Below are 18,900 nucleotides of genomic sequence, written 5' to 3' on the forward strand. Positions count from 1 at the left end.
AGTACTCTAAATAGATGGATGTGCAATTTCAGTAGAAAAATAATTATTCCTTATTACAATTTATAATATATTAAAATCTATCAGAAGCACTTAGGTTAAGGCTGTACTACACATATTCATTAAAATGCAGAATTTCTTCTCATTAGCATTCTGGTCCTGCATGAGGGAAGGCCTAATTGCTACACGGCTTGACAGTTTGCTCTCCGCGGACTTATACCCTGATAAATATTTATTGCAGTTCCGTCAGAATTATCTTCTTCTTGATCCATTAATGTCACTTGGTTCTGGCTACAGGTCAAGAAAAAGAATGTTGTATCCACGGTGTCGTCAGGGCTACAATACCATAGTTCTTGAGGGGGTTAAGTCACATTGTGATGTGCTGGTATGATGAGTGGTTGAATTTCTTTTTCATTAATTTGGTTTAAACTTTTAGAATCAAGTGTTTAGTGAAAACATTCCTCAAATATGCAACAACAACAAAAAACCCTGATTATACCGCTTGGTAAATGAAAATAATATCCAAGAAAAGTTGATAGAGACCCCCTCCCCCAAAAAAACACACACACAAAGAGACTTAGACTGAGAAAGGGGAGGAGGATGAAGAAGAAGAGAAAAAGAAAGATGAAAAGGAGGAGTAGGGAAAGATAAGGCGTTGATAATTGCTGCATTGATTTGGAATTGAAATAAGTCAGTGAGAAACAGAAGGTCCCGGATCCAAAGCAAGATAATTACAAATATTTATTACGATAAATTTTGAAATTTGCTACCTTAAATCACATTTGCTACTGACAGCTCATTTCGTCTACGTCGTTAACGGTGAAACGATACCCAAACTGACAACTGCAGGGGTGACTTTTAAAACAGGTAATATTTTATACATTGGCATACAAAAACTTGTGCTTTCAATGTGTTACTCTTTAACTATTAGCTAAAGGGAAGAGAAGACTGACAAGGAGAGACAACATAAATAATGGAGGGAAAGAAGGGAGGGAGGAAGGAATAGAAAGAAAAAGAAAAAGAAATAGAGAGGGAGAGGGAGAGAGAGAGAGAGAGAGACAGAGACAGAGAGAGATATAGACAGAGACAGACAGAGAGGTACATAAACAGTAGAAGAGAAAGGGAGGGAAAAAATGAGAAGCAGAGAGTGAGAGAGAGAGAGAGAGTGTGTGTGAGAGAGAGAGAGAGAGAAGAGAGAAAGAGAGAGGGAATGAGAGAAAGAGGAGTAAACAGAAGATAAAGATAAAACAGAGATACAATGAGAAAAAGGACACAGCCAGACACAGCCGGATATAAAAATGAATCACTATTAATCTTATACCTGTCCGCGTGTTTTCTTGATCTTTGGCCACTAATTTAATTTGTACCATAAATATCAGTCCCTAAGTAATTTGACAGATACATCTCCTTAAAGCACTGACGATGCGTACCAATATATCATATGGCAAAATAAATCTTCAGGTATACAGCTCAAAGAGTGGAACGTATGATGCAGTTATCACAACTTCCTTCATACCCTAAAAGCAAGAGTCGGAAGATTTGAGATGTACGTCAAATGTCAACTCATTGTAATGATTGTGTATGTGCATAAGAACCCCTCACTTAATCCTTCAATCCTACCTTCCCTTTGTTACATCATGGTTACATCACAGCCCTTATTTGGTATGGAAAGAGGGGTCTCTCTCTCTATCACCCCCTCCTCTCAATTAAAAAACAGCAAGCAAAAGGTATGCCGGAGTCACGTCTCCCGACCAATTTCAATCAAGCAAAGTTCTGGCGTGATGTCTCGACTAAAGCCTCGACGTCATGGCTTGTCACCCTACAGTCTCACATGCATTCAAATGGTGCTGGTGCTGCGTGCGCTTTATTCAGTAATCAATTGGCCCATTACCAAGTATCATTAAGGTAGCCAATGATACATTACAAATGGGTCCAAGGTATTTGTACTCTCTGTCTGCACTTTTGCTACTTACGTTCCTAGTCTCTGCTTCAAACTCACCCCCCCCCCCTCCCTGAGGGGATTCTAATGGCAACATCACCATCTCATCGAAGAAAGAGCCCTATATATATATATCCTTGTAGGTAATTAAATTGGATTCTGCATTTTTAATGAGGCCCAGGGATGTAGCGGTGTGACGAAAAAGTAAATTCTACAAAACATCAATAGTTTGACAAACAATTTGGTATGATGCTTACGACCAAACACAAGCCTATGAAAAATAGTTCTATTACCTCAATAGCACACTCCAATTTCATGAGGATATATATATATATATATATCTTAATCAAATCCAAAACTTGGTGAAAATGATATATGATAATAAATGTCAATGTCATATTGATGAGAGATATGGTTACCTCTCATAGCCGTTGGCACTACAATATATTATTGAATTACCTTATACAGAGATGCTACTGAGAATGATACAAATTTCCTGAACTTTAAAGCGGTGCGAGTGTAGCCTACAGCAGCCGGAGGTCATGAAGCCTGCCATAGGGCCCATGGTGGGGTCCAGGGGTAAAGCCCCATGAAGCCACAAGGGTTTTGTGTTTCCAGATTACACAAAAAACAACAGTTTCAATGCATGTAAATATGCTTTTTCAGAACTATCAATTCATATATTTACACATGGATACATGTGCAGATACATGCCTTACACATGCTGTAAGCACAAGAGCCCACCAATGTTCTGCATGAACTGCTTTCTGATCAACATACAAGGATATGGGATCGTTGTTTATCCTGATCACTTCCTGAGAGTATGTATGTGTCCATGACTTTCACCTCAAGCCATCAACATCTTCCTCTCGGTTTTGATTTCCTCCTCAATCTCCTTCACATACCCTTCCAAACACGCAGAGAAAGTGAGAGAAAGAGAGAGAGAGGGAGGGAGGGAGAGAGGGAGGGAGAGAGGGAGGGAGAGAGAGGGAGGGAGAGAGGGAGGGAGAGAGAGAGAGAGAGAGAGAGAGAGAGAGAGAGAGAGAGAGAGAGATAGAGAGACTGTGAGTTTTCTCTGTTTTTTTGGAACCATTTTTATTTAGAAGATTATGAAGATAATCCCAGAAAAATCAGAAAAATGGCATCTCTGCTTTAAGAGGATTGGGGATATATGTTTCTGAACGTCACACATGTTGTGATTGAATCACAATTTGTGTGAAAGTTGAACTATTTATGAATATCCATTATATCTAATCATATTATTCAGAGAAATTTAAACTTTCTATGAATTTGGTAATAAAATGACTCCTGTAAAATATATACAAAAGATCAGATGACACTGTCTGCTTCTAGAGACAGAAGGGCATGAAGGTAAATCCTTTAACACCGTTTACTGCTCCTACGGCTCTCTGTAAATTATATAATGATAACAATGAATAAGTGAAAATTAAAAAGGTACTCGATTATAAGTTGTATATCTTTTCATACAAATATGAATGTCTAAACCTATGATATTGGAAGTCGGGTTTATTTGGAGTTTTGACAGAGCTTTGGAGAAAAATCACCATCCCTGCAATTGTTATCATTTTTCATGTTAAATACATTTCTGTCATTCTTTGCCAGATTGGGGCTCACATTGCAATCACCTGAACCTCCTCTTAGGCTCTGTGTCTTTCTCCTGAAAGTACAAAAGATCATCCCTGACCCGCTCTGTACTGACCGAGCCATCATCAATATTCATTAACACACAACTAGAACATGGTCTAGCCTCATGACTGCATACATGACACGATCCCATTTCCCTCAAATTGAATTCTTTTCTGATAAATTGCTCAAGAGGTCTTCTATGCAAGGGTTTTGCGGTCTGTGATGTCAGATTTTCTGGCTTAAAATCAGGACTGTCCTGCGATCCCCCCAGTATTTTTACTAGTATCTTTTATCAATATCAATATCAATATTCTTGAGTCTCGAACCTCCCTTTTCTGAGTAACTTGTAATAAAATTTGTTCTGATTTAAATTTTACTTTCATGGATTGCTTCTAAATCTGAGGATATGGCAACCTCCATCAGTAAGCAATATTAATTATATTAATGGAAAATATTATACTGTATCCTTTATGGGGATTACTCAAAGCTTTTTATGGATCAACATCATAATCTGCAGGAGATGGGTACAGGAAAAAGAGAGAAAAGAAGATGGAGAATGACAGAAATAAGGAGAAGGATAGAAGCAGAGAGAAAGAGAGAGGGAAAGAGAGAGAGATAGATAGATAGAAAGAGAGAGAGAGAGAGAGAGAGAGAGAAAGAGAGAGCGTGCGAGCAAAAGAGAAAGCTTTGAGACATAGCAAAAGAGAGAAAGAGAAATAGGTGAAAATCAACGGTAAAAGAATATCCGTGTATCAGATGCAGGGAGGAATAATTGAAAGAAGAAGGAAAAGAGAGAAGAGAAAGAAGAGAAGAGAAAGAAGAGAAGAGAAACATGAGCAAAGACATATGAGCGACAGAGAAAAATGAGAGAATCTGAAACAATACAATTTTTTAAGAAAGTCATATTTTGACAAAACGGACAAGGGGGAGGAGGTGGGAAATAAAAACGCAAGATACCGGAAAACTGGAAAATATTGACGAAGTCATCTTGTGAGAAGCTGCTTTCATGAAACCATAGAGTTTTTCCTGCCTGCCAAAAGGCTGTTGCTGCCACTTACAAAACACTGCATTTACAGCCTTTTGCGTTGGGACAGCCAACAAGATTTGAACATTGTAGATGAGTGGATGAAAATAGAATAAATCGCATGGATTGAGTCAAACAAAGTCTAGGACAGAAATGCATAAATTGATGTGATGACAAATAGTGTGGCCTTTAACAGGATTTGAATTTCAAACAAAATGGATTTTCCTCCGTGCATCTTTCTCGCTAATACAAGCTTCCTATTACAGCGGCTTCCATGTTTGAAGCTCTACACAAACCTGACTAGCCATATACAAGAATATCAAAGTTCACCGGCCGAATCCATTTTTTTTCTTCATGCTACATTAGTGTTTCTGAATTTGATGGTTTAATGCTCTTTGTCATTATTGGGCAGCATTCTTGCGTTTTAGTAACAAACAAATCTGCATTTCATGACCAAATGAACCCTTAAAAATTTGAGATAAACAGTTGGAAGTACTTCGCTGTAATTGCGACATGAAGCATGAAGCGATGAAGGCTCATTTTCTTTTCAATTCCTCAAAGTATCAATCTTCACAATTTGGGGGTCATAAATAGTGCAATGTCATAAAAAATGATTTAAAAATAATATATGTTACTCTATAGGCTTTATACTTCAATCCCATCATAGTGTATGATTTCCAATATAAATGGTTCCTTCAGGTTTATCAGACCGATGTGAATGGCTCTACTTTGACTTCTAAGGAGAGAATAAGGGGGGCTGAAGAATAATACCCATCATTAGGGCGTCTGCCATATCTCGTAATAGTACAATTACTAAAATGTTTGGTCCTCTAAAAATGTAGAAAGTCATCTGCCCGGCTCCAAATCACAAGGAATTAAATTTATTATATTTGTTTACTACTATATTGACCACAATAATATTTTAAGAGAACAAAGTACCCCACTGTACTTACGAAATGATGAAAAATAACAATTAGGCAACATTTCCAAAGCAGAAGATAGATTGCATTAATTTCCATAAAATGTGTATACTTTATGAATGTATAAGCAGAAAGGGGGTATTGTGGGGGAAAAGAAGAATGTTATGAAAATAAAATGTTTATGGAAATGTGACTCATTTCAAAACCACACAAAATCTTTTCATCCTACATCATGTGAAAAGAGCTATCCTTTTCTGATAATACTGATTTGTAGGTAAAGTACAGACCAATATCAACTTGTCATCATTTTTTACCATAATCCTCCCTGAAATGGCAAAATAAATCTTTCCACAATCAAAATACAGGTTTGGTGCATATGTTGAACAGGAAAAAAAAATGCATTAATAGGAAATTGAAATGCCACTTGCAAATTTCAATTCAAAGATTACTTCAGTTGATGGATATGGGATTTCTCTTGAAGTATATTTAAAAAATAACATACAAAGGAAAAAAAATAGCCTGTGAGATCTGTTGAAATAACATAATTATCAGTTTCATATCTATCTCCTCTGCATCAATGCAATAGGTAGCTTCACTGTGCAAAGAGGTAAGTAATACATACAGGACTCTTCTTATATGTTCTGTTAAGAGCCAGAAGGGCGTTAACCTTGTGGTAAATTATGTGAGTTAATGCCCTTCTGGCTCCAAACATACATGTTATACAAATAGTGAATGGCCATGAGTGCAATGGTACAAGATTTTGCACGAGGTGAAAGATAAGAGACGCTATATTCAACAAGGCGCAGCCGAGTTGAATAGAGCGTCTCATCTTTCACCGAATGCGAAATCTTGTTCCATTGCACAAATAAAGGCCATTCACTATTTGTTTTATACAACACCTCGGACGTTAATGGGCTTAAAACAGTTTTTCTGGGCTTAAATCTCAGCGATTTTTTGTTTGTTTTTTAATTCATGAAATTGCCGATAGTGAGCGTGCACTATTAAGCAGGCAGCAAACCATGCGCATACCATGCGCCGCGCGTACAAAGATTTATGTTTATTTTGACGCGGAGTGCAATTTCGTTTGATCCTTTCGCACCATTGCACTCTGACCTCACTTAGCTCACAATATACTTTGTACATCGTTAGTGACGTCAGAGTGCAATGGTGCGAAAGGATCAAACGGAATTGCACGGCTGGAGAATGATGCCATTCAATGGTACTTTAAGCGCATGTCATGTGATCAAGAATTGACCAATGACGTTGCAAGAATCTTAGTAGGCGTTGTATAAACACAGACATTGGTACTTCTTGTTGCCACAGATGAGAATATCAACATTTTAAAGTCTGCTGTGAAATTCGCACCCTTGTCAATACAGATGAAATATCACATTTGACATGTCTTAATTTTTTCTGATCTGTTGTGCAATTTACTATATGCTCTTGCCACAGATACAATACCACATTGAGAATGGTGCTACAGTCTGGCATGTTACCTTATAGCTGAGTACAAGTCATAATACTGGAACAAAATTTTGAGATTCACTCAATCTGGAAGCAGACTAGAGCTCTATAGCATGTGATGTAATTAATAATGCAAAATTGGCCAAGGAGCTTTCATGAAACAAAAACAAAACAAAACAAACAAAATCAATCATGAAATCTACAAACTACAATTGTTTAGATAGGAAAAATATTATTTTTATGATTTGTTTATCCTTAAGGTGCTATCAGATTTGCAGACATCTAAATGACAAATCAAATTTTATGATGGAAATTTTCATTGACATTGCTTTTCCCCCTGTTATTCTAATACAAATAATCTTTCACAATATGTGACTTAACAAATTTATTTGATTGATAAATCTGAAAAGACGAACAAGCTTTTTTTAAATATTAGTTCAAAATCTCAAAATCATGGAAAGGGTTGGAAGAGAAGAAAAAAAACTTATTATCAACCCTACCTCTCAGACGACTAAATAACGATACAAAGGTCTCACTTCTCACATCTTTCAAATTAACATTGCACTGCCAAAGGCCTTTACCCCTGGGTGGACAAATACTGCAAATTCATGAGTTGCAAACGGATAGAAATATATAACTCATAAATTTGGATGAGTTAGAAAAGCAATAACCACTTTCAAAGGCATTTATTGAAAAGGAAAATATGGCGGCTAGAATTTGGGAAACAAAAACACAATCAGTTGAATCATGAGAATTTTATTATTGGGTTGGAATAGGAAATTTAGGGTCAACGAACCATATTTCAATTTAAAAAAGAGGGCATCAGTGCTGGATCCCTTTTCTCTCTTCAGGAAAGTGGGGTTAATTGTACTGTTGAGTAATATGTAATATGTGATATAAACTTCACCCACATTTTGTTTCTTTCCAATTTTTTGTTGAAGCTTGCTACTTTTTCCTTTTCTTTAGTTTTCAGTTCTGGCCACCACTGGTAGATATTATCAATGTACTTTGGAGGTGCATGCAGTTTTCATCCTTTATAAAGGCTGTAGTACTTCTAATGCATTGAAAGATACGACTCTTTGACAAGATTTGTTAAGGGATCCAGATTCACAATAGTTTCATGCCACAAGATAACTGAAGTACATTATTGAATTTGATGTAAAATGATGTAATTAAATCCAAAAATTCAGATTAAACAGATTTCCAGTTTCCTATTACATGTACTTTCATCTCAAGTTAAGGAGGTAAATAGGTACATAGATTTCCTAAAAAGAATCCCCACTTTGCTACTACAAGTTTACATTTCTAAAAATATGTGAGATCTGCATTCGGTAATTGATTTCTCTGAATTATTTACTTCTCCATATAACCATGCTCACCTTGGAAAATAAAGTACTAATTGAATTACTCTCATGAAGCAAGTGATTTGAAGAAATGCCTTAAAACATGAAAGAGAAATAGTGCAGCATTTAATTCCCTCTGAAACTCTATCCTCCATTCAGCATACAAATAACATCTGTTGCACGCTATAAGGAATTTACTGCCATGAGAAATACACGCCTGTAAGAGCCTTATTGCTGGCATGCAATAAAAAGCGACTTGAGAGTCCACATATACAGCTTGTCGTAATCAGACGTCCCTTTCCCCCTTCACCAACGATCCACACAAAACTATTCATTTCTAATCCAATTAATAACGAGTGAGTGCTTCCCATGTTCGGCCAGGTAAACAGGCTTTTTCGAAGCGTGAAAAGAAGAACAAAATAGTATGTGTCAATTAATTCCTTTACCCCCTATAAAGAAATGGTAGGCAAATCTAATAGAGAATTTATTACACACTGATCCAAGCACATATTTTGAACAAAGCCAAGCGAAGTGAAATGATGATCGCTTAAGAGAAAATTACTATAAAATGTAACTTGCAGTCGCACAATCGTACCCATGATATTACTGTGATATTACAATTCAATATATAAATCAAATTAAATTGGGCGAATCTTTAGTGCATTTTCTGCACTATTTTACATTTTCATCACTGATAATAAAAGAAGGATACTCCGTAAGATTCTCTTGTACTAATATTCTTCTGCTAAAAAAATTGACAATCTAATCATTTCAATATGTTTGCAATAAAACTTTGCCTGATGCATTAAAAAGATATTTTTCATCTACTCATCTTGAATGATATTCTATTTGCTGATAAACCAATGATGTTAAAGCAGATAAACAATACAAAGAAGAAAAAACATAAACATACAGCAAGCATAACATGATAACCACAAAGATCTACATGTATTTTAGACTTACTTTTAATTATTCCCACTCAAAGTGACGGATCTTCTTACAGAATGAAATGCTTATGAATTTAACAATCCTAGAGAATAAGAAATATAGAATATATATGTGGTTATATTTCCAGGAGGATATTCCAAATTCTATGAAATTGTTGTAGGTTTGTGAACTTGTAACATATGGAAATGTGCAGAGATGCATTGTAAGTACCTTTTGTCAATGATTGCCAAAACAACAGCTTGCTAAAATGTCTGCGACCCTGGCTTTCGCAAAAATATCTTGCAGGTGTTTTTTCTTCTTTACTACCTTTCAATCACAATGAAGCATGCAAAATTCATAAAAAATACGCCTTTTTTTTCTGCTTAGAAATATGAATTTTGTATGAAATTATATTTGGTGGCCAGTGACCTGATTATAATTTGATTAAAAGTCGGTTTGACCTTTCTGCAACCAGTCAATATGTAAGTCCATTGTGTGAACTAACAACGCTTGCTTCTCAAACAAAAATGGGTCCAGAACTCTACAAGGCACTTTAAAATTGCATAAAATGAAATTATATAACTCTGGCTTATGAATGAGTAAAATGATGACATGAAAAGTGGATGTCAAGAATCTTTCAAACAATCTTGAGTTAAACTACACCTTATCTAAAAATAAAGGATGCTGTTTTCTTTAATCCCTAACCTAGTCCAACAATACAACATAAATTCGCTGTTTTAGTCTGTTCCACTTATTCACTTGCTGTTCATTTAGTTGTAAAGGTTGTTCAGAGCTTTCCTAAGCTAGATCACTTTCTGCAACTCAATACTTTTCTCACTGTATGCATCCTTTTCCATCTACCATTTTGGGTATTACTCAGGATATTGAGCAAGTCATTTATTTAAAGCATCTTATTGAAATACAGAATGTAAATTTGTTTCATTCCTGAACTTTCATACATAATTGCAATCAAGAAAAGTTTATGAGACTCATTTTATGACACTTCATAGACTTTTCATGTAAATGCATGTAAATACATGCATGTATTCCACCTATCGTGTAGACATGTCCAAAACTGATACAACCAGTCGCCATCAAAACCCTGACAAATTACAATTCTATTCAAGACCATTGTCTTTTGTCTATATCTCTCTTGGAGGTCTTGTGAAATTGAAAGGCTAGAGCGCCTACGTACAATACCTTCTAGATCTCAGACTATGATCATCGAAGCTTTGAATTCCCTCGTATCTAGGAGACTTAGAGTCTCTTATGAATAATAAATCCTTTACGTGCTGTAGGCAGGAATTATTGTTACTAAGCAGCCTTACTATCTTTATATATATATATATATATATATTTTTTTTTTTTTTTTTTTACCGGGGGGCATACTCTAAAGGTTATATTGTGTTTAGTATATTGTATAGTTATACATACAGAAAAATGATTAGTAATCATTATTTGTTTATCAAGCAGTAAATGAGTAATAGGACTTCCCAAATATGACTAATTTACAAGATACTGCTAAAAATCGCTCACACTTAATCTACAAATTATGTTATAAACATATAGGACATGTTTTGACAAAGCAACTATGATTTCTTCTTATTTCTTTTTCTATTCTTCAGCTATAATACATTTTGAATCAAATTTCAATGGCTGATAAGATTTGTAAGGGAATTTGTAACATTATTGTAATTTGTTTTCTGTTTTAAAAAAATTACATTTCCCTACCATTACCAGAAATAAAAGTTTTACCTTTTGTACCAAAATCAAAGACGATTTAATGAGAAGTTTACCCAAGATATTATTTGCCAAATCATAAGCGGAATTTCGATCTACACACACATCATACAAAAAAGCAAGGACAAGTTTAGCATACCTTGAACTGTGTGTGTAATGAACAGTCAAACTGTTATAGCCACTGCTCTATGAACGCAACATGTATGTCGTGGCTACATATTTCATCTCCCTCAAGAAATAAATGTGTGTTGTAGAACCTCTCTAGAAAGACCACCTGTCTACAGTGGCCACTTTCTTTGTTTCCTTGGGTGGCCATAATGACAAATTTGACTGAAATAGTGATTCCCCATGCATCTAACAATGCATTTGAAATCAAGTTGAAATTCAAAAGGATATATCGTTTTTTTTAATAAAGCAGCATCGATGAAATACTAATACATACTGTAGAAAACAGCAATTTTGTCTCTTTTTGTGAAATACAGGCAGTGTACATCCTAAACTGTGTCTTACATAGTACCTTCACATCTAACCAAGATCAATGTAACTCATGGATTGGGTGAACGGCTTTGACACCCTCGCTAATCTTTATTAACGATCAATTCAATTATCCTGCCTAAAATTGATTATTCTTTCGGCTCCCTCGGGGGAAATTTGAATGACCTTGACAATGAGATGCTTATCGGGAGACGGTTTGGTTGAACCAATATCAGGCAGAGATAATAGTAGGAGATATGGCACGGGACTTACATGGAAACAATCTCTATAGATTCTTATGTTAAAGCAGACCACCCGTTGAAAAAATGGAAGACAAAGACTTCTGAAGAGCACGGTCCTTCCCATCCCGCATTCGATTACAGCACACTGTTCTAACCCAAACATTTCCAAGCGATTAGTTTTTAAAAACATTTCCCCCAAAGAAGCAACATCACTTCTTCAAATTGAAATGTATGCTTATTTGATTTCACAAAGACTTACACTATTGAGTGATCTCTAATAAGCCATTTTATTTAATCTTTAAATCGTTGTTTCATTGGGTTTGAAACATATTCCAGGGTAGAAATGTTAAAATCCATTGAATTGTACTTGTTTCTGTGAGCGAAGAAACACAGGGTAGTCTTTGTCAAAAAAGTAAATAAAATATTTGATTTTTCAGATCTTCAGTCCAAACCTAGTTTCTGAGCAGGGTTTACTGATCAAAACACATTAAGCTTTGTGTAACATCAACACTGCTCTTATTCCCTTCTTTAACCCCTCAAATGCCATAAATGACGTAACCTGTTTAGTTTCTCATTGACCATACTACACACATTTACACACTTGGCATTTCACGTGTTAGACAAACATTGAGACTACCACTGCCCTTCCCTGCATGAATGGACACCCATAAAACCTGCAAACGATATTGAAACATGGTAACAAAGAGAGATATTGCCTGCATTCTCAAAGGCACACAAACCCTATTGCCCTTGGTATGAACTAGGATGAAAGATGAAAGAAAATGTGTTTGGTCATAAAGGCTTTCAACTATTGCCTGCTGAGAGCCAGAAGGGCATTAACTTTGTGTTAAACTACATCAGTTAATGCTCTCTAACTCTCAGCAGAGAGCAAGAAGGGTATTAACTATGGTAAATCAATATAAGTCAATATCATGTTAAATGGCATGAGTTATATCTCTGACTCTCAGCAGAGCGCCAGAAGGGCATTAACTTTGTCTGAATAGACAAAACTGAATGCTCTTTTGGCTGTTGATATCATCTGTCTCTGTTAAGAGCCAAAAGGTTCTTAACTATAAGTAAAATGATATGAGTTAACACAGTCAACACAGAATGTTATTGTATATTCCCCAGCTACTTTGTGCCTGACTCATTCTCAGAAAAGCATTGCGATGGAAAGATATTGCTTCTTACAAGAAGCCAGCACTGGCAACAATACATCATTTCTTTCTCTCTGTTCTTCATACATGTTACATTCAGAGGTTATCTATTATCACATCAACTATTTCCTGGAGGTACCCCTATCCTGACTCAACTGCTCATATCTTCTTCTTGGAGCTACAAGGATGTTAACTCTGTATTACAGTATATGAGTTAATGCCCTTCTATCACCAAACAGACAATATATATACAATCATATAGATTTTATCAACAATATTTTTGTTATGGCTAGAATCAAAGATCTTTTGACTGAACAAATTCAATAAAATATATGTTGAAGGCATCCCATGTGAGGTAAAGGTGGATGGGGGTGGGGGGGGGGGGGGGGTGGAGCACACCTAACCTGTGCCCCCCCCTTTTTAAAACCAAAGTGACACCCCACTTTTGATTTTTTTTTTTTTTTGGGGTGGGGTCATTAGAGAATTTGGAGTCCAATAGACATCCACAAAAATCTGATGACCCCTTTTCTTTGCTTGTTTGAGAATTTCAGAATATTGTGCCCCTTTTTCTTCGCAAAGAAATTCTGGAACCGCCACTGATAAAAGGTAGATGTAGCTTACAGCAATTACAATCCTTATCTGATAGTGAAGCCCATCTGTTATGACAGTTTTAAACAGCTGCGGGGGAACAGTTTATTTTGGAATTCCTCTTCTAGTTTCCCCATCTTAAATACAATACATCTAGGATACATAACAGTGACAAGGAACATATAATTCAACAAGTTTTAAGCCATGTCCTACTATATTATTAGAAAGGTATCACAGGCAGAGTTTCAAATACATTTTGAGGTAGGTCATCTGAAGTTATTCTGATATCTGCTTAGTTTTTTAAAGGTGGATTTCTTGTCAATGCCACAGGTTACTTTTTCTATAATATCACATAATGAATGTGTAAAAGTGCAATAACAAAATACTTCCTAATTAATGAATACCAAAATAACAACTGTTTGCTTTCAAACTCTGTATAAAATTGCTGCAGCTTAATAATTGATTATTCAGTCTTCACTCATTTTTCATTAAAAAACTAAAAATCAATCAAATTTCAAAATACAAAATACAAAGTAAAGGTAAAGGTAAAATACAAAGTACATAATATGAATTCATATAAAATAAAAAATAGAAGGGGCTACCATTAAAAGCCTATTAATGCTTGGCAGGTTGATGGTCCCAAGAATAGGCAAGTTATAACATTAATATTATGGCGGAAGAGGAAAAGTAAGGTAAGGTAAGGTAAATTAAAGAGATAAAATTTTGAATGTCTACTTTTGTGTGCTCAAAAGCTGTAAACTGTCTAAACATTCTGACTGGTACAAAGTCACAACTGCCGATACTTTATATCTCATGTTCCCTCCGAGGTGTGCAATGTGCATACGGTACATTCAAACCACTACCCTCTTCACCAGGAGTGACATTTCTTCACACATCGATACGACAGCACGGATCAGCCCATCTCAGGTGAATAGAGAATCGATGCTGCCATCCTTATTAATCTATCTACCCCTCCAATTGTTTTCTGGCGAGGGTTGGATGAAGCGAGCGATGCCCTTGAACATTCGTGGGACGGGATAGATGAGCAGGCTCGTCAACCGGCCCAGGATTATTCTACACGTCCACCTGCCCTCCAATCAGATTGTGTTCTCGTAACACGAGTGGGTCCAAAAGAAAATCTTTGTTTTTCCTTCTTCCAACATATAGCCTTTCTTCCCGTCAAGTAAGGAGCTCTATTTACTTGAGAACTTCCTGTCACGTGCAATACCTGAAACTTGAATCATTCTGGACAGAAAATTCTCTCTATTAGGTGGGTCATTCAGGTACTAAAGAAAACTTTAGTATTCATTTGAATTAAATTCATTTAAAATCTAGAAGTGATGATAGATCAAATACATATTGGGAACACTTTGATTTCCCTCGCGAATAGCCCACCATTTATTTTGTATAAAAAAAGCATTAATGTCGATTTTTCTCAATTTTCATTTTAATCATACCTTTGCCAGAGATTTATTCTTGGACATGTTTCTAAATATCCCTCTATGAAACAAATTAATTCCTCCATCAATAAATATAAAGAGTAATATTTGATGTAATTCTATAAGAAAAAAGGATAGTGCTTACAAGAGAGATTAAAAGAGTTGCTAATCTGCCTTTGATTGATTACACCTTCAAGTTCATATCTATTTTGTTCTTTATGAGATCTGTTTCTCTCATTTTCTAGCTGTTATTAAAATGAAGTTGATACCAGAGTGGACATTCTTAAAGTTTCCCTTTAAGGAGTCTCTTGTCTATAACAAAAGAAGGTGATCTGAGGTCAAGTCTGGCTTCCGCTTGCCAAGATATTGCACAAAGCTTGCTGTTGAATAAAAGCATGTGTAAAAATTACTTTTAATTCACAGCGTCTCTTATTTGATTGGTCATTGTAAAGGTGTTGTATTCCAGTTAAAAAATCCCCTAATAACACCAAGGCACATTTTTCAATTCAATGCCACAGCACGAATGTACTTCTATAAAACATTATTCTTCATTTGCCAGTCAAAACCCAGGTAGTACCAAATTTTGTGTGTATTTGAGCGCCTTATCATGATAGTTCATTTTAAGCTAGGTTAATCAGAGATATAGTATTCAGGGCACAGAAAACGTGTGACTGATCAATTAGCTTGAGAAAGTCCACAGGAGTGGACGAAAGCTTGCCCACAAAATTGAAGGCTGGTTGAAGCTTTAAAAACTACATTTTATGATTATCCCCAACCGAAGAAAGTTTTCTGTATCATTCAGGGCCTTGTATCCTCATAATGCTTCATATATTTCAACTATTATTTCTATTTCAAAATGAGACTGCCTCGAGGACAATCTATATAATATATTGTTCTTTTAACAGACATATGATCGCGAAGACGTTCAAGAAATCCACTCTAGGGTAATTTTGAGAGCCTCATGCATCGTCTATTAAAATGTGAGATTATGACATACTTCCTGTAGGCAATACAATAAGAGAGTGAAATGGCCCTAGGGTGGATTTGTGCACATAACTCTTTAGGGGGTTTCCATCCAGATGCAGTCCGATCACCCATGTCTTTTCTGTTTTTTATCACTTATCATCAGTCAAACTGTGATCAAAACCATCTCTACTGAGACAATACAAAACATTAACAAAATCAACTTAGATACCACTACAGCATATATACCCAACTGATCTGGTCAATGACTTTATTACGATGCTGGCAATCTACATCATTTTTATACTGCTGTAAACGTTCTTGGGTTTTCATTAAACATGACTTAAGGCAAATAAATAAAAAATTGATTCATCATACTTACAATCTATTCTTTTTCAGTGTCCGATTTCACAAAATGCTTTAAGTGTGAAATCTATGATATTTGGAAATGATTTTGGTTCTTGACTGACCAAAAGCAGAGTTTTTATTTTGAAAATTTGTAGTGATATCTAGAATACCTATTATGTACATAAAAGACCAATTACAAAAGAAAAATCATAATATATGTCAGAGAAGTGAGTGTTAGACCAGCTGTGTGCGGAATAAAGAAAACACCTGTCAAATTTCTATATGTTTATTACATAACCTTCAAGACACTTCAACTGCCGCAGGGTATTCTTTTTTTCTTGAAATGTGTACTCAGCAATTAAAAGGTTGTCATTTAAAGATTAGTTTCTGTTTTCTATTTCTTTCTTCTGTATTTCATGTCAAATCACTGCTTACTAGATTTCAATTACATGGAAATATTTTAGAAATTGTCTAAAATCAAAAGATGAATTCCACACAACATCCCCTTATCACTACAATAATCTCCATTCTTGTAGATCACCTGATAAAAATAATTTACACAGCCCCAATTCCATTCTTTTAAATAAAGGTGTTTTTTAAAAAAACAACTTTGATTTACACTACTGGAAAAACCCATAAAAAACGTTGGTGTGTGTTTGCTCATTCTGTTTTTTTGGGGGGTCGAGTAGTACACATGAATGACCTGTCACTGCTCTGCATGCGATTGCATTGCAGTAAGGAGAGTCAGGTGACCAAAAACCGGAATATTTCACTGACGTTTAGAAAGCGAGCAAAAAATCAGTGAAATTTCTGCCGGTGTTTAAAAAAACCACACTCCAGAGGTGGGTTCTTGGTCATGTTTACCCGTTGTTGCTATGCAACTTCCGATAAAATACCGGAATGTGAGAAAAATTGATGATATTTGTTAAATGCAGCTATTGTAAAAGTTCTTAAATTGAATAAAATGATGAACCAGTATGTTTTGATCGATCCCTGTAAGCTCACAATCATAGGAGCTTCACTTACATATTCAGAGCATATGCAGGAGACTGAAAATCCATGCATAAATTGAATTGCTTATAAATCTTTTTTTTTTTAATGTCATGTGAATAAAAAATGAATTAAAAAAATACAAAAAAGAATAGCTAGTAGCTGATATTCAAATACCTAATGAATTATTCATGTCTAAACAACAGCTTTTTCATCAATATGGTTATTTCCCCCCCTAAAAATCTGATATTCAGACTGTAACAGCATTTGGATTATAAATTGCACTTCTATAGTATGTAAAACTTTGATAACATATTTCACTTTTAGGTAAGATCAGATTCTCTCCGTTCATTTGTCCAATATGGATTTGATAGGATAGTTGATTTGCTAACTCACAAAAAGGAAGCCCATATATCTCAAAATATCTAATGATCTTATAAGCAAAGCCAAATATTAATCAAGAGTAAAAAATAAACACACATTGAATAAACTCTCATCTTCATATTGAACCTTCTACAATTCCTTGTTATTACATTCCAAAGCAAATGAGGTGCATCGTAAGGAAGGCACAAAAAGAAAACAAATCAAGCTGAAAAATGGATGGATTGCATTTCCAAATTCTCTCTCCACTGAGGAATTTCAGCCAAAGTCTTCATAAACTGTACATATTAAAGATACACTGTTTTTTTTTTTACAGATAAACACATCATATAACATATCCTGAAACAAAACTGCTTGATACAACAGGCCTTAAGGAGTAAACTGAGACAAAACGATTACAAAAAATAAGTCTCTACTCACCGAAATTGGTAAGACAGTCTATGAAGACGTCAAAAACGTACACTTCCACTTTGGCAGGCAGGAGTTTGAAGAAATGTAGGGTATGAACCTCCAATGTTTCTGATACTCCTCTCCTTCTGTAATTTCACCAAATAAAAAAAATATGAAAAGAAGGAGACAAATAAAAGAGACTTGCCCCGAGGGCACGAGTAGGCTGTACCACGAGGATTACGATCCGTTGTCTTCGGCGGCGGAGTTATAATCACAAATCGGCCTCCGGTGTAGAGTTCCCTCGCATTCCCGACAATGATCTTATTACATCTGTGCAGGGTGAAGTCCAAACTGCAGATTGAACGGAGGGAGCCTGGACACTCAGAGAGCGTTATGGAGTGGGGAGAGAGAGAGAGAGAGATGGAGAGTGGGAGACGCAGACGACGCAGAGCACAGAGAGAGCACGTCCTGCTCCACAGAGCACCAATGACACAACTGTGCAACTGCCTCACTAGAAATAAACATCTCTCCAGATTCGGTTGTTATGACAACCAGACACGTAGCCAGAGCATCGAGTTGAAAGGGGGATGAGAGCTTATATTCATTTTAGTCTCTTTTTTTTGGGGGGGGGGGGATAAAAGTAATACATTTCAACAATTTTTTTGTTGCTGTAGAAGAAATGTTGAGGTCGTTATTACATCGCCCATGTCAAAATGATGTAGGAGGATGACTTTATCCAAAATGATTAACCCTTCCAGCTAGAAGAGGAGATTGAAGTTTGCAATATCTCATTCAGCCTTCAACTCAAAATGAACTTGAAAGACATAGAAAAGGTTCTTGAAAAGCTAACATCGGATCCACATTACATCCACATTACATGCATTATGAAATAAAAGAATATTACATAATGCTTCAAATGTTTTAGCT

At 35.7% G+C, this 18,900-nt stretch overlaps 1 long non-coding RNA gene across 1 annotated transcript; it reads right to left on the minus strand.

Annotated features, from left to right (window-relative positions):
* Positions 1-2,398: 2,398 nt before the first annotated feature.
* LOC115921004 lies at positions 2,399-18,419 on the minus strand. Its single transcript, XR_004062663.1, has 4 exons — positions 18,004-18,419; positions 14,266-14,272; positions 7,009-7,011; positions 2,399-2,409 (listed from the first exon to the last, which is right to left on the minus strand). It is a non-coding gene; the product is annotated as an uncharacterized LOC115921004 (long non-coding RNA).
* Positions 18,420-18,900: the final 481 nt, after the last annotated feature.

This window comes from Strongylocentrotus purpuratus, unplaced genomic scaffold (genome assembly GCF_000002235.5).
Source record: "Strongylocentrotus purpuratus isolate Spur 01 unplaced genomic scaffold, Spur_5.0 spur5_contig_810, whole genome shotgun sequence".
Taxonomy (NCBI): Eukaryota; Metazoa; Echinodermata; class Echinoidea; order Camarodonta; family Strongylocentrotidae; genus Strongylocentrotus; species Strongylocentrotus purpuratus.